The 13,429-nt window shown below is 45.8% G+C and overlaps 1 pseudogene; it reads right to left on the bottom strand.

Moving 5' to 3' along the window:
- Nucleotides 1-13,060: 13,060 nt before the first annotated feature.
- On the bottom strand, nucleotides 13,061-13,178 carry LOC124557307 (annotated as a pseudogene).
- Between the last annotated feature and the right edge of the window lie 251 nt (nucleotides 13,179-13,429).

Below are 13,429 nucleotides of genomic sequence, written 5' to 3'. Positions count from 1 at the left end.
CCTAGGCAGGTATCTCTTCATAAGAGTAGATGATGAAAGCATAAGTCTTATGAAACAAAACAGAACAAAAGTAACTTCACTGTGAAACAAAAAGGAATCAATAACAAAAAGTAGTCAGTTATTTCGAAGGAGCACATCTTTGCGCACCCGTGAAATGCAGATGTGCAACTGCAACACGTTGCCCCACCTCGTACATTGAAACGTGTGGTGTCACTGCCAGACACCACACTTGCTAGGTGGTAGCCTTTAAATCGGCCGCGGTCCGTTAGTATACGTCGGACCCGCGTGTCGCCAATGTCAGTGATTGCAGACCGAGCGCCGCCACACGGCAGGTCTAGAGAGACGTCCTAGCACTCGCCCCAGTTGTACAGCCGACTTTGCTAGCGATGCTACACTGACAAATACGCTCTCTTTTGCCGAGACGATTGTTAGCATAGCCTTCAGCTACGTCATTTGCTACGACCTAGCAAGGCGCCATTATCAATAGATATTTAACTTGTGATGCCTGTACCGTCAGACCGATGTACACCACTTATGGATTAAAGTTAAGTATCGCATCAACTACGTACTTTATTTGCAACTATTAATTCCCTTAACTGTTCCAGACCTCGCGCCAGCCTGCGTGAGCTTAAGCGCGTGCCTTTCGGCTTCCTCTCATAGTGACTTGGCTGTCTTGCCAAGTCACAACAAAACGTACTTGGATCCACCTTGACATGCTGGCCACAAGATGCTCAAGACGTCACCGCTGATGCTTGCCCACTCTTCGATACCGGCCTGCTGAGTTCATCCATTGTGGCTGGGAGTTTTCTGTAACGATGTTCTGCAGATTTCAACTGCTTCCAAGAATGCTGAGTCGGATTCATCCCAACACATATCACAGGCCACTCCAGTCCGTGGATTCGTGGTTCCTGTTTTTCGTAACTGGTGCTCATAGACCAAACAGATAGTATCAGTTCTTGTTCTCTGCACCTCCCTCTAGTGATATGAAAGTTATCCAATGATGTCTTAACACATTTCCTATAGCCCTTTATCTTCTTCTTATCAGCAATTTCCATACGTTCTCCCTCTACCGATTTTGTGGAGAACCTCTTCATTCCTTATCTTATCAGCTAATCTAATTTTCAACATTATTCTGCAGCACCTTGCAATGCTGTGCTCCGAACATACATTCTCGGAAATTTCTTCCTCCAGTACAGACTATGTTTGAGATCAGTAGACTTATTTTGGTGAGGAAAGCCCTCTTTGCATGTGCTGATCGGCTTTTTATGTCCTCCTTGCTTTGTCTGTCGAGTGTTATTTTGCTTCCAAGGTAGTAGAACTGCTTATTTTCGTCTAGTTCGTTGTCACCAATTTTGATGTCAAGATTCTCGCTATGTTAGGGAAACTAATCGTCATTACTTTTGTGTTTCTTCGGTTAACTCACAGTCCATATTCTGTACTAATTAGACTGTCCATTCCATCCAAGAGATCTCTTAATATTTCTTCACCTTACCGTGGATAACGAAGTCATTAGCGAATCTTATCATCGATATTCTTTCACCTTGAATTTAATCCCACTGTTGAGTCCTTCTTTTATTTCCGTTGTTGCTTCTTAGATGTACATACAGAACAGTAGCGGCGAAAGACTGTATCAATATGTAACATCCTTTTAAATCCAGGCACTTCATTTGCGGTCTTCCATTCTGATTGTAGCCTCTTAGTCCCTTTACATAATATCTCTCCTCTCTCCTCTGTTCGAGCAGGCCTCGGAAGGCCCAGTGGTACCGACCGATCGCCACGTCATCCTCGCTGACGGGCGTCACTGGATGCGAATACGGAGTGGCATGCGGACAGCACACCACTCCCCTGGCCGTTGCCAGTTTTCGTGACCAGAGCCGCTACTTCTCAGTCAAGTGGCTCCTCAATTGGCCTCACAAGGGCTGAGTAGACCCTGCTTCAACAGTGCTCGGCAGACCCGGTGTTGTGTACATAGTTCCGCGTAGTCAGCGCATACACAACTTTCCCACTAGAGCGCGCCCCGCTAAGCACAACAGCGCATGCGCAGCGCTCGTCCGTCTCCGCACAGCGAGATGGCGCTGTCTTAGAGACGGACCAAATTCTGCTTCCGCCGATCCGCGTATTAATATGTAACGCAGCCAATGAGATTGCTGCTAACGTAGAACCTTTTCTCCTCGCGGATCACACTAGCGCAGTGATACCTGAATGCGCGAGGTATTATAACGAGTGTACAGACCTCCGATTAGTCAGTCTGCATTAGTCTGCATTAGTCTCTAGTCAAGTTTCAGTCTGCGCCTAATAAGATTATCATATTCCTGTACATAGCCATGAAGAGAAATGTATAGACACTTTGTCAAGTATCAGAGATATGTGAGAATAAGATTAACGTACCAAGACCAAAGCCGGCCGGAGTGGCCAAACGGTTCTGGGCGCTACAATCTGGAACCGCGCGACCGCTACGGTCGCAGGTTCGAATCCTGCCTCGGGCATGGATGTGTGTGTTGTTTTTAGGTTAGTTAGGTTTAAGTAGTTCTAAGTTCTAGGGGACTTATGACCACAGCAGTTGAGTCCCATAGTGCTCAGAGCCATTTGAACCATTTGAACCAAGACCAAAGGAACTTAAGATTGTCAACTGTAAACAGCCTCCAGAATCAAGTTACGTAATATCTACGATTTTTATTATTTTAATAAATGTGTGTGAAAATTAATCAAGTTCTGTTTAAAGTTGGTCACCGTCAATCTGCTACTCTAAGTGTGCAAGTGGCATTTCTATCGGCTGACCTGGCGGCAGAAGATAAACACGCCACGATAAGGCCACGAGACATATTGCTGACACTCGCCTACTTCGTTAGAGCGACAAGTCAAATAATCTGATGGTGTGTGTACCGAAGGTCTTACAGTACGCACACCACACCCGGACGGTCACCCATCCAAGATCTAGCCAAGCCCGTCAGCGGTTAACTTCGGTGGTCTGACGGGAGCTGATTTTACCACTGAGGCAGGGCAGTTGGCTTTTACACAATACACATTTACTTACAGGTTACACCTAGTTTCCAGAGCCTTTCGAGTGTCTTGCACTATTTTATATTGTCGGACACGTTTTCAAGGTTGACAAATCTTATGAACGTGTCTTCAATTGTCTTGCTTCTGTTATTAAGATCAATCCCAGAACTGTCACTCTGGTGCCTTTGCTCTCTTAAAGACAAACTGATCACCGTCTAACATATGCTCAATATTATATCCTTGTCAGCAGTTTGGATGGGGGGTACCTACAAGTCAGAAATTATAGATATATACTGAACCCGCCCAGATACCTGCTCGCATTAGCATACCGCTACCGGCATTCGGGGAGGCACGTCGGCCCTGGATCGAATTCACCCGGTGCAATAACGATGGGGACGAGAGTGCGGTCAGCCCACATGTGGTTTTTAAGTGGTTTACCACATCCGACTAGGTTAATAGAATGCTGGTACCCACGTTCCATCTCAGTTCTCCTATCCGATTCGCAAACATTTCGAAAACGTTCTCACACTTTCACATGGATAACACTAGACGCAAACAGCTGGGGTACATTTCCGTCCCAGGGTGGAAGCGGTGGGGACGCAAAGGATATCAGGCCACCATCGACAATTAACATTTCCAAATCCAGAATAAAATACAGACCTGGTAAAGATACGAGAGAAGAAGGGGATGAAGGATGTGGTGTCACCGCCAGACCCCACACTTGCTAGGTGGTAGCTTAAATCGGCCGCGGTCCATTTAGCACATGTCGGACCCGCGTGTCGCCACTGCGTGATCGCAGACCGAGCGCCACCACAAAGCAGGTCTCGAGATACGGACGAGCACTCGCCCCAGTTGTACGACGACTTTGCTAGCGACTGCACTGACGAAGCCTTTCTCTCATTTGCCGAGAGACAGTTAGAATAGCCTTCAGCTAAGTCCATGGCTACGACCTAGCAAGGCGCCATTAGCCTTACATACACTCCTGCAAAATTGAAATAAGAACGCCGTGAATTCATTGTCCCAGGAAGGGGAAACTTTATTGACACATTCCTGGGGTCAGATACATCACATGATCACACTGACAGAACCACAGGCACATAGACACAGGCAACAGAGCATGCACATTGTCGGCACTAGTACAGTGTATATCCACCTTTCGCAGCAATGCAGGCTGCTATTCTCCCATGGAGACGATCGTAGAGATGCTGGATGTAGTCCTGTGGAACGGCTTGCCATGCCATTTCACCTGGCGCCTCAGTTGGACCAGCGTTCGTGCTGGACGTGCAGACCGCGTGAGACGACGCTTCATCCAGTCCCAAACATGCTCAATGGGGGACAGATCCGGAGATCTTGCTGGCCAGGGTAGTTGACTTACACCTTCTAGAGCACGTTGGGTGGCACGGGATACATGCGGACGTGCATTGTCCTGTTGGAATAGCAAGTTCCCTTGCCGGCCTAGGAATGGTAGAACGATGGGTTCGATGACGGTTTGGATGTACCGTGCACTATTCAGTGTCCCCTCGACAATCACCAGTGGTGTACGGCCAGTGTAGGAGATCGCTCCCCACACCATGATGCCGGGTGTTGGCCCTGTGTGCCTCGGTCGTATGCAGTCCTGATTGTGGCGCTCACCTGCACGGCGCCAAACACGCATACGACCATCATTGGCACCAAGGCAGAAGCGACTCTCATCGCTGAAGACGACACGTCTCCATTCGTCCCTCCATTCACGCCTGTCGCGACACCACTGGAGGCGGGCTGCACGATGTTGGGGCGTGAGCGGAAGAGGGCCTAACGGTGTGCGGGACCGTAGCCCAGCTTCATGGAGACAGTTGCGAATGGTCCTCACCGATACCCCAGGAGCAACAGTGTCCCTAATTTGCTGGGAAGTGGCGGTACGGTCCCCTACGGCACTGCGTAGGATCCTACGGTCTTGGCGTGCATCCGTGCGTCGCTGCGGTCCGGTCCCAGGTCGACGGGCACGTGCACCTTCCGCCGACCACTGGCGACAACATCGATGTACTGTGGAGACCTCACGCCCCACGTGTTGAGCAATTCGGCGGTACGTCCACCCGGCCTCCCGCATGCCCACTATACGCCCTCGCTCAAAGTCCGTCAACTGCACATACGGTTCACGTCCACGCTGTCGCGGCATGCTACCAGTGTTAAAGACTGCGATGGAGCTCCGTATGCCACGGCAAACTGGCTGAGACTGACGGCGGCGGTGCACAAATGCTGCGCAGCTAGCGCCATTCGACGGCCAACACCGCGGTTCCTGGTGTGTCCGCTGTGCCGTGCGTGCGATCATTGCTTGTACAGCCCTCTGGCAGTGTCCGGAGCAAGTATGGTGGGTCTGACACACCGGTGTCAATGTGTTCTTTTTTCCATTTCCAGGAGTGTAGTTTGATAGTTATCGTATGAAATGTCTCATCAAGAACCTTGCAAACCAATGACGGATTAAAAGTTAAGCATTCCCAAAGCAACGTACTTTTCTTTATAGCAATTCATTGAGCGTCCTGTTTCAGACTTCAAGATATTCTGCGTGAGCTTATAGCGTGCCTATCGGCCCCCTCAAAATAACACTGTGTCGGCACTTCTGTCGACACATCAAAGGAAGTCATCAGCTGATTTTAACACCACGAAGCTGATCTTCAATATTTTGTGTCTCACGATAGTGGCTTATTGTAGAAATGACGTCACTTGGGATTACGCCAGGTCCGTGAGCATATTTACGTGCTACAGTCCGTAAAGTGACAGTGCGCATACGGTCTAAGCTTGCAGTAACGCTTCGAAAGTAGGATTACAGTTTTACTTCCCTTCGACATCGAGATTATTAGAGACAGAGCACAAGCTTGGATTGTTTCAGGGATAGGGAAGGAAATCTGCTATGCCATATCAAGGCATTTACCTTCAGCGATTTAAGGAAATCACTTCAAACGTAAGTCAGGGTTTGAACCGTCGTCATCCAAAATGTGACAACACTGTGCTAACCACTGCGCCACCTCGCTCGTTGTAACGCTTCGACACATGTTGACAGATTGATCACTGTCCATGAGCCTCATTTACTGTTCTCGTTTAAAGACACAGAGCTCTCTATTTGACTGCATTTTGAACGCAGGTTTATTTTTACCAGCGTTGGGTGACTGACGGAGATCAACTTTTATACTACTGCCCAAGTAGACCAACTCCTCACCATGTGATGACTAGCGTATGATTAGTTTACTGTCTCACGTGCTCAAAATATTTCTGCGACTCATACACATACAGATTTATAAGAAATGTGAATCTCAATTGGACGTGAGTCAGTATGCCGTCCGAAATGTAGTTGGAAATCGTGAAGCACTTTTCTTCTTAAACGTACTAGAAGAGAGGTGCAACGATGTGAATGTCTAGGTGTACGCTTGTTTCGTTGACTATAGAAGAGCCTTTGACTTTGTGAGTCATAAGAAGATGGTGGAGTCTTTGAGGTCAACTGGTACTGACCTAAAAGATTTATACATCATCAGCGTGCTGCTTTGGAATCAGACCGCAGATGTAAAAACTAACCAAGGAATATCAGAAGCGACTAAAATTAGTAAAGGCGTTTGTCAGGGTTGTATACTATCAAATCTTTTTTCTGAAATATACACCGGAGCTATTTTCTGGGATATGTTAGAGGAAAAAAATAATGGCATCATTATAAACAGGAAGACAGTTAACAATATGAGGTACGAAGATGGCACAGTTGTCATAGCAAATGATCGACCAGTGCTCCAACACATAATAGACAATTTAGTCCAGCGCAGTGGAGACTTTTTGTCAACACGTCCGAGACCAAAGTTGCAGTTTTCTCTAAGAGAAGAATCCAAGAAACCTTAGCAGTAAAAGGGAATCGAACTAGTATCGTCCTCGAGGTACTTGGACACTGTGAAGGATGAGCAGTATGACTATAAGACAGAGATCAGATGTAGAACATAAAAAGCCAGGAGAAAATTTATTGGCACGAGAAGCTTTCTCAACATTGGATCTTAGTCTGCAGCTGAGAATGCATGCAATTTGTTGCTTCGTGTTCTACATGTTTCTCTATGTATGCGAAAGCTGAACCCGTGACAATATCTAGACAAAAGAACTGAAGCTTTTGAAATGTATCTGTATCCCCATCTCTTTTTGTTGAAAATTTCAAACGAAGAAGTCCTTCGTTGACTGAAAAAGCAAAAAATAACTATAAAACAAAGGAAAATCAATATACAGGACACATTAAAGAGACGAAAGATACAGTTTATTACAACTCATTATTTATGGGAAAATACAAGGGTCTGTTGGAGGACGAAGGAATTCGTGGCTGAAGGACATTCGGAGGAGGTACAGTTGATGCTTTTCATGCTGCAAAGCCACGTAGGTGCCTTCAGAACAAGAAGACTGCTGTGCATTGTGCCGAAATAATGTGAAAAAAAGCTTTCCGATCTTAAATACGCAAACTATGCAGATCATTACGGCAGTGAAAAAAAAATTTATCACTTTACATAGTGACTGGTTTGAAATACCAAAACACAGCTTTTGGAAAGTGAAAGGTGGGCGAGGAACTTTGAAAGCGTTGCTGCTCTACTGGGAGGACCGCACCTAACTGTTGAGAGCTTATGCAAGGAGTTACTGCGGCGTCTTCATTTAGAGCAATAGGTTGTGCTGCGAGGAATTTTAGAACGAAACACTCGCAAATTCTAGAAGTGCGAATTGCATGGCGGGCCCAGTGCGAATATTAAGGAAGTTTCCGTCACTCGGAATGTTGGCGCTGGCGTTCTGGGTTCGCCGGTGGCGCTGTGGCGCCGGCATTTGTAAAATTCAATTTTGTCAACTTTTCCAGTTTTTAAAACGTTTTAAATTTTTAAAAGCGCTTAATGCGTGCATCTTCACAACGGCTCAGCGGCCGCCGAGGGCTTTAATTTATAAATAAGTTTTAATTAATTTTTCGGTGTACCCGAAAACAACGGCGGCCACTGCACCCTAGTTTGGGTGGGGCGTGAAAATAAATGGTGACCGGAGACCACTGAAAACAGTTTAGTATTTGCCCTGGCGCGAGGGGAAACAAACAGCAAATATTGACTCGCGCTGGATGCGCGTTGCCGCTGCGGCGCGCCACACCCGCCTATCGACCGAGGAACGAGCCCAATCCTTCCGCCTCCGAACCCTCGCCGCACTCTCTCCTCTCCACCACTCCTACCCATTGCTTAACTACAATCTCTTTAAAGTAGTACATAGCAATGTGCATTCCCCTCGGCCTCCTGTCAGAGGTTATTTCAGCTTCACACCCAGAAGGCGAGGGTAATGGACCATTGACAGCAGACCGTGCCCTACATTCGAGGAATTCTGGGCTCGTGTGGCTTATCTGTAAACGAGATTCACCACAAAAAGTTCCTGCCAAATATTCTAGGTCACATTTCGCAAGTAGATGATATATATAGACTCGAAGCAGTTTGAGTTAATCATAACCAGACTGTCTTTTAATATAGGTCTGTTTAAAGTCAATGCCGAAGGTACATTCATTCTGTGTAAGTGTAGTCATCAGCTCGAAAGTCGCAGAGACTTTCGAGGTATAGTAACGTTGTAGCTTATGTGTTCTTCCGTCCTTCCGGAGTGAGAGAAGTAGAACAATCAGCTATCTACGTATTGAGGCTTGCAGTTTAATGTGGTTTCTGTACGACAAGGCACTTGCTCTTTTCACATGCACTGTGCTATACCGGAGTAAAAAATTAAATAAATGAAAAATTTAAAAAAATGAGAACAATCGTGTTCGTTTCGACTTGATATCTCGCACTAACCTATTTAGCAACATTGGCGAACTTTTAGTGGAAGACACTTAGAGCGTTGTGTGGCTAAGAGCTCGATGTTCCTCCCATTTTCATTTAGCCTCGAATCATTTCACAAATTGTCTCTTCTGTGACTGGCGTATAAATTCTCTCCGAAATAGTAATTTTCAGCATGTCCACGAGATGTTCACGAGCTTTATATAATAAAAAACATTAATTGAAATAAATCATATTGCAGAGAGGTAAGCGTCGAATTAAGGGGAGAAGGAGCTGTGGAGAAAAAAATCAGACATCTGTTTCAAGAAGTCGGTGGGTGCTAAGCTGTCATTTCCTTCATTTCTCCTTCCGATGTCTGATATTCACAAAGGAAAGAGTAAAGCATCGCATTTGGGTAGAAAACATCATTTTCCTTCTCACTACAAGAAAAATGATAAGGTGGCCTCAGAATAGTCTGATGTGACATTCAGTCCAAGATTTTTGTTGCCGAGAAAGGACAGAATAATAATCGCTATCTGTAGGAACCACAGGTGACTACTGTCTCCACAGTCCTGCAGTCAACGTCAATAAGTAATCTTCAAGCGAATATCACACAAGAAGAATTTCAGCACGCTCTGTTGCTAGAGAATATAAAAATTATATTTTAACCAATATTTTATAAGTAACGAGACCCAAAACAATTTTTTTCACTGACACTGAATCTCAAACAAAAATTCTTATCACGAGTATTGTTTGGGTTGAATTTGCTTTTACACCACAAATCCGCAATTTTAGATATCTTCAAAACACCAAGAAAAGGCAACAGACAAATTCCAGGAGGGATAACTGTTGTAGAGTGTTTTTAGTATCTTTCTTTCTCACCAATTTCGAACAACAGTCGATGTTTGGATGAAAACAAACTGGCCGTACGTCGTCGTTATTAGAGACAGACAATTAACTTACAGTGGAGGATCGAACGAGCCCGCCTAAGACATATTACCAAAAACATTCAAGATCGGTTAAGCAATTTGCGGGAAACCGAGATATGGGTATTAGCAATGTGTGCGTGTATTACACACAAATATCGGCTACCCGAGTAGAACACAACGTAATATGTCATAAATAGATTGTTGCAGTTACAGTGAACACACCACAGGTTCGATGGCGTCGATGTTGGTATCGAACAGGCTTTAGCTTGTTTTGGTTAGGAGAGTTGAGTGTTAGTTAGACAGTCGGTGAGCCAGCACCAGCCGCTTCTGCAGCAGATGAGGTGTGTACTAGCGTTCGTTTGGGAATTATTTTCACGAGCCTCAAACAAGAGCGACTTATTTTCAGTAACCTGTGTGGTTATTAGTTTAAATTCTTAAATTTATTGTAAGTTTGAGAGTTTAATAGATACAGTCTTTCGTTTTAACAACTGTGTACTGTAGGCCTTTGCCGCCTTTATCGTGGGTAGGAACTGTGATTGCTGTGTACAGATGCGAGCTGAGTTGGTGACCCCTCGCTCTCAGGTCAAGGTGGTGCTGGCTTTGATCACACAGTTTAGGCTGTTGCCAATGGGTATAACTGTGATGAGGAGGATGGGGGGGGGGGGGGGGGGGGACGTGGGGATCTGAGACACGTCCAGCGCGTCCCACGCGTCCCCCGATCAGTCCACTGCTGTGACTTCCCCACTTACTGCCCGGGCTAAGGTTGACCCGTCACTCATGGTCGAGTGGGAGGTCGTTCTACAGTGTGGCAGGCAAAGAAAGACTTTCTGGGGGGGGGGGGGGGGCAGATTGGATGGCTTCCCTGGTTCGTCCGACGAACAGTATTCAATCATCTGTCCCTGACAAATTCCCTGTTCCAGACGAAGCATCTCGTCCGCAAGATCTGGGCATTCATAGAGGGCGGGATTACTGGTAGTTGAGAGCTAAGGGTCTGAATGTGGTTTTTTAGGACAGAGTGTCTCGGAAACAGCTAAATAGGTTTCGGTCTCTAAGGGTGCAGCTCAAACATAGGACAAGAGTTGACGTAGGAACCATAGATAGCACATATCCCTATAGGTACTGAACGCTGTCTCAAACCGGAGATAGATTCAGTTGAAATTGGTTTCAGGAAGGAAATATTAAATGGAGTTCGCGGTGACGTGTTTCTTGCTGTTAGAAGTAGTCTATTTTGTAACGAAATTGAAGAAGATAATTCCTGTGTATTAGTATGGGTTGATGTTATTCTCTACAACCGGAACAAATTAATAATTCGTTCTGTTTGCTGATCTCCAGACTCAAGTCAGATAGTTTTATATTCTGACAGAATGTGACTTTGCAGTGTTACTTGAAAATGGCCATAAGGCCTAAATTGCAATAGTAACAATAAATATTTTATACAGTCAACGGCGACTATGATGTCTTTTAAGTCAGATGATACAGTTGCTGGACAGTTCAAAGAAGACTTAAGTGTCATTTCAAAAACGTAACCAACTGATACAGTTACATTTGGCGGTGACTTCAATCTACCTTCGGTTTGTTTGTGAAACTGCATGTCGAAAGTTGGTAGTAGGCATAAAACTTTGTCTGAAATCGAACTAAATACTTTCCCCGAAAATTATTTTGAACATGTAGTTCAGGAGCCCACTCTATGTGCAAATGACTGCGAAAACTTACCCCATCTCTTAGCGACAAGTAAACAACAGCTAACTGAAGAATAATGACGGATAGAGGGATTAGCGAACGCAAGATCGTTGTAGCGAGACTGAATATCGCGACATCCAAACATAAATGCGTAATACATCTATTTAAAAAAAAGAGGTAAAAATTCGCTTGAGGTCTTTAAGAGTCATCCTCCATTTCTTCCGAATTAACTATGAAAGTGTAGATAATGTGGCTTAAATCCAAAGAAATAGTATGAAGAGCAATAGAAAGATTTATACCAAATTAATCAGTAATTGACGGGACTGCCCCCCCCCCCCCCCCCTCCTCCATGGTATACAAGACAGGTCAGAATACTGTCGCAGAAGCAACGAAAAAAGCATGCCAAATTTAAAAGAACTCAAAACCCCCAAGATTCAGGAAGTATTACATGAGCTAGAAATTTAGTGCGAACTTCAGTGCTGGACGCTTTCACCAGTACATGAAATGTAAACGCAGTTGCGAATTTGGATAACCGTTAGCTGGAATGACGACAATGAAAATGTATGTCGGGCCGGGATTCGAACCCGTATTTCCCGCTTATCGCGCCTTGCCTTATTATTATTATTATTATTATTATTTTAAATAAGGGGGAATCGTCACGTAGGCCAACTAGGCAGAGATAATTTTACGAAGCCTGGGCACGATGTCTCCGTCTCCAAACATGGACGTACGGCTCTGGCTCTGAGCACTATGGGACTTAACATCTGAGGTCATCAGTCCCCTACAACTTAGAACTACTTAAACCTAACTAACCTAAGGACAACACACGCATCCATGCCCGAGGCAGGACTCGAACCTGCGACCGTAGCAGTCGCGCGGCTCCAGACTGTAGCGCCTAGAACCGCTCGGCCAACCAGGCCGGAATGAACGTATGAAAGGGGTAAATGGCCACAACAGCATATTCATTTATTTATAGACATAATAAGATTTTAAAAGAAGAAGGAATACGTACTACTTGAGTGAAAAAAAGGAAACAAACACGAAGTAACACTTCCTGGACAAGCACATGCAGCGTCGATACTCCACGAAACGCCGCCGCCCCGTCTTCATGGCACGTCTGCCCGTAACGTCGTGTAGGTAACGTTATCTGTTCCATCTCCTACGTGTGAATGTATCAAATTTATCTCCTGCCATGAATGATCCAGCTACGGGGCGGATCGTGGAAGATGCTCCGCAAGAAGCTCGGAAAGTATTGGCTGTACTTAGGGTTTTTCACAATGGCACAATGATGATGGTTTAAATAGTTCCAAAAAGCCGTGAGTCCTGTCACACCACCTCCAAACGAACAATGATTCGCATGGTCTCTGATCCACGTGACAGGGCTGTATTTCGTGCTCGGGTAATAAACAGTGTCCCGCTAGAGGAAAATGCGTGAATCGACATAAGCGAACGACAGCCGTAATAAAAAAAAATAAATGAAAAAGCACTCCGTCCACAGGCCACATGTGGCCCATTGGCACCATCCAACCGCCGTGTCATCCTCTCATCCTCTGCTGAGGATGCGAATAGGAGGGGCGTGTGGTCAGCACACCGCTCTCCCAGTCGTTATGATCGCTTTCGTTTACCAGAGCCACTAGTATTCAGTCGAGTAGCTCCTCAATTGGCATCACGAGGCTGAGTGCACCCAAAAAATGGCAACAGCGCATGGTGGCCCAGATGGTCACCCATCCTAGTGCCGGCCACGCCCGACTACGCTTAACTTCGGTGATTTGACGGGAACCGGTATATCCATTGCGGCAAGGCCGCTGCCCGACGGCCATAAAAGGAGAACCAAAATTTGACCCACAAAATACCAGATCTCTCCCGCCGGCTCACAATGTAGTCGTTGTTCGTTTGTATACTGAACGCTGCAGTTCACACATAGAGGCTTATCGGCAACATGGATCCTGTAAAGTCTCTCTCGTAACATCTGGTTTTTGTTCACTGTCACGCACCAGGTCGAACTTACCTCTGAATCCAGCGTTACCGTGTTGTCAGTGCGCCATATTACCTTCCAGTGCA

The sequence above is a fragment of the Schistocerca americana genome, chromosome X, assembly GCF_021461395.2.
Source record: "Schistocerca americana isolate TAMUIC-IGC-003095 chromosome X, iqSchAmer2.1, whole genome shotgun sequence".
Classification (NCBI taxonomy): domain Eukaryota; kingdom Metazoa; phylum Arthropoda; class Insecta; order Orthoptera; family Acrididae; genus Schistocerca; species Schistocerca americana.
The sequence above is the reverse complement of the archived record's forward strand: the minus strand, read 5'-3'. Positions and strand labels throughout refer to the sequence as shown.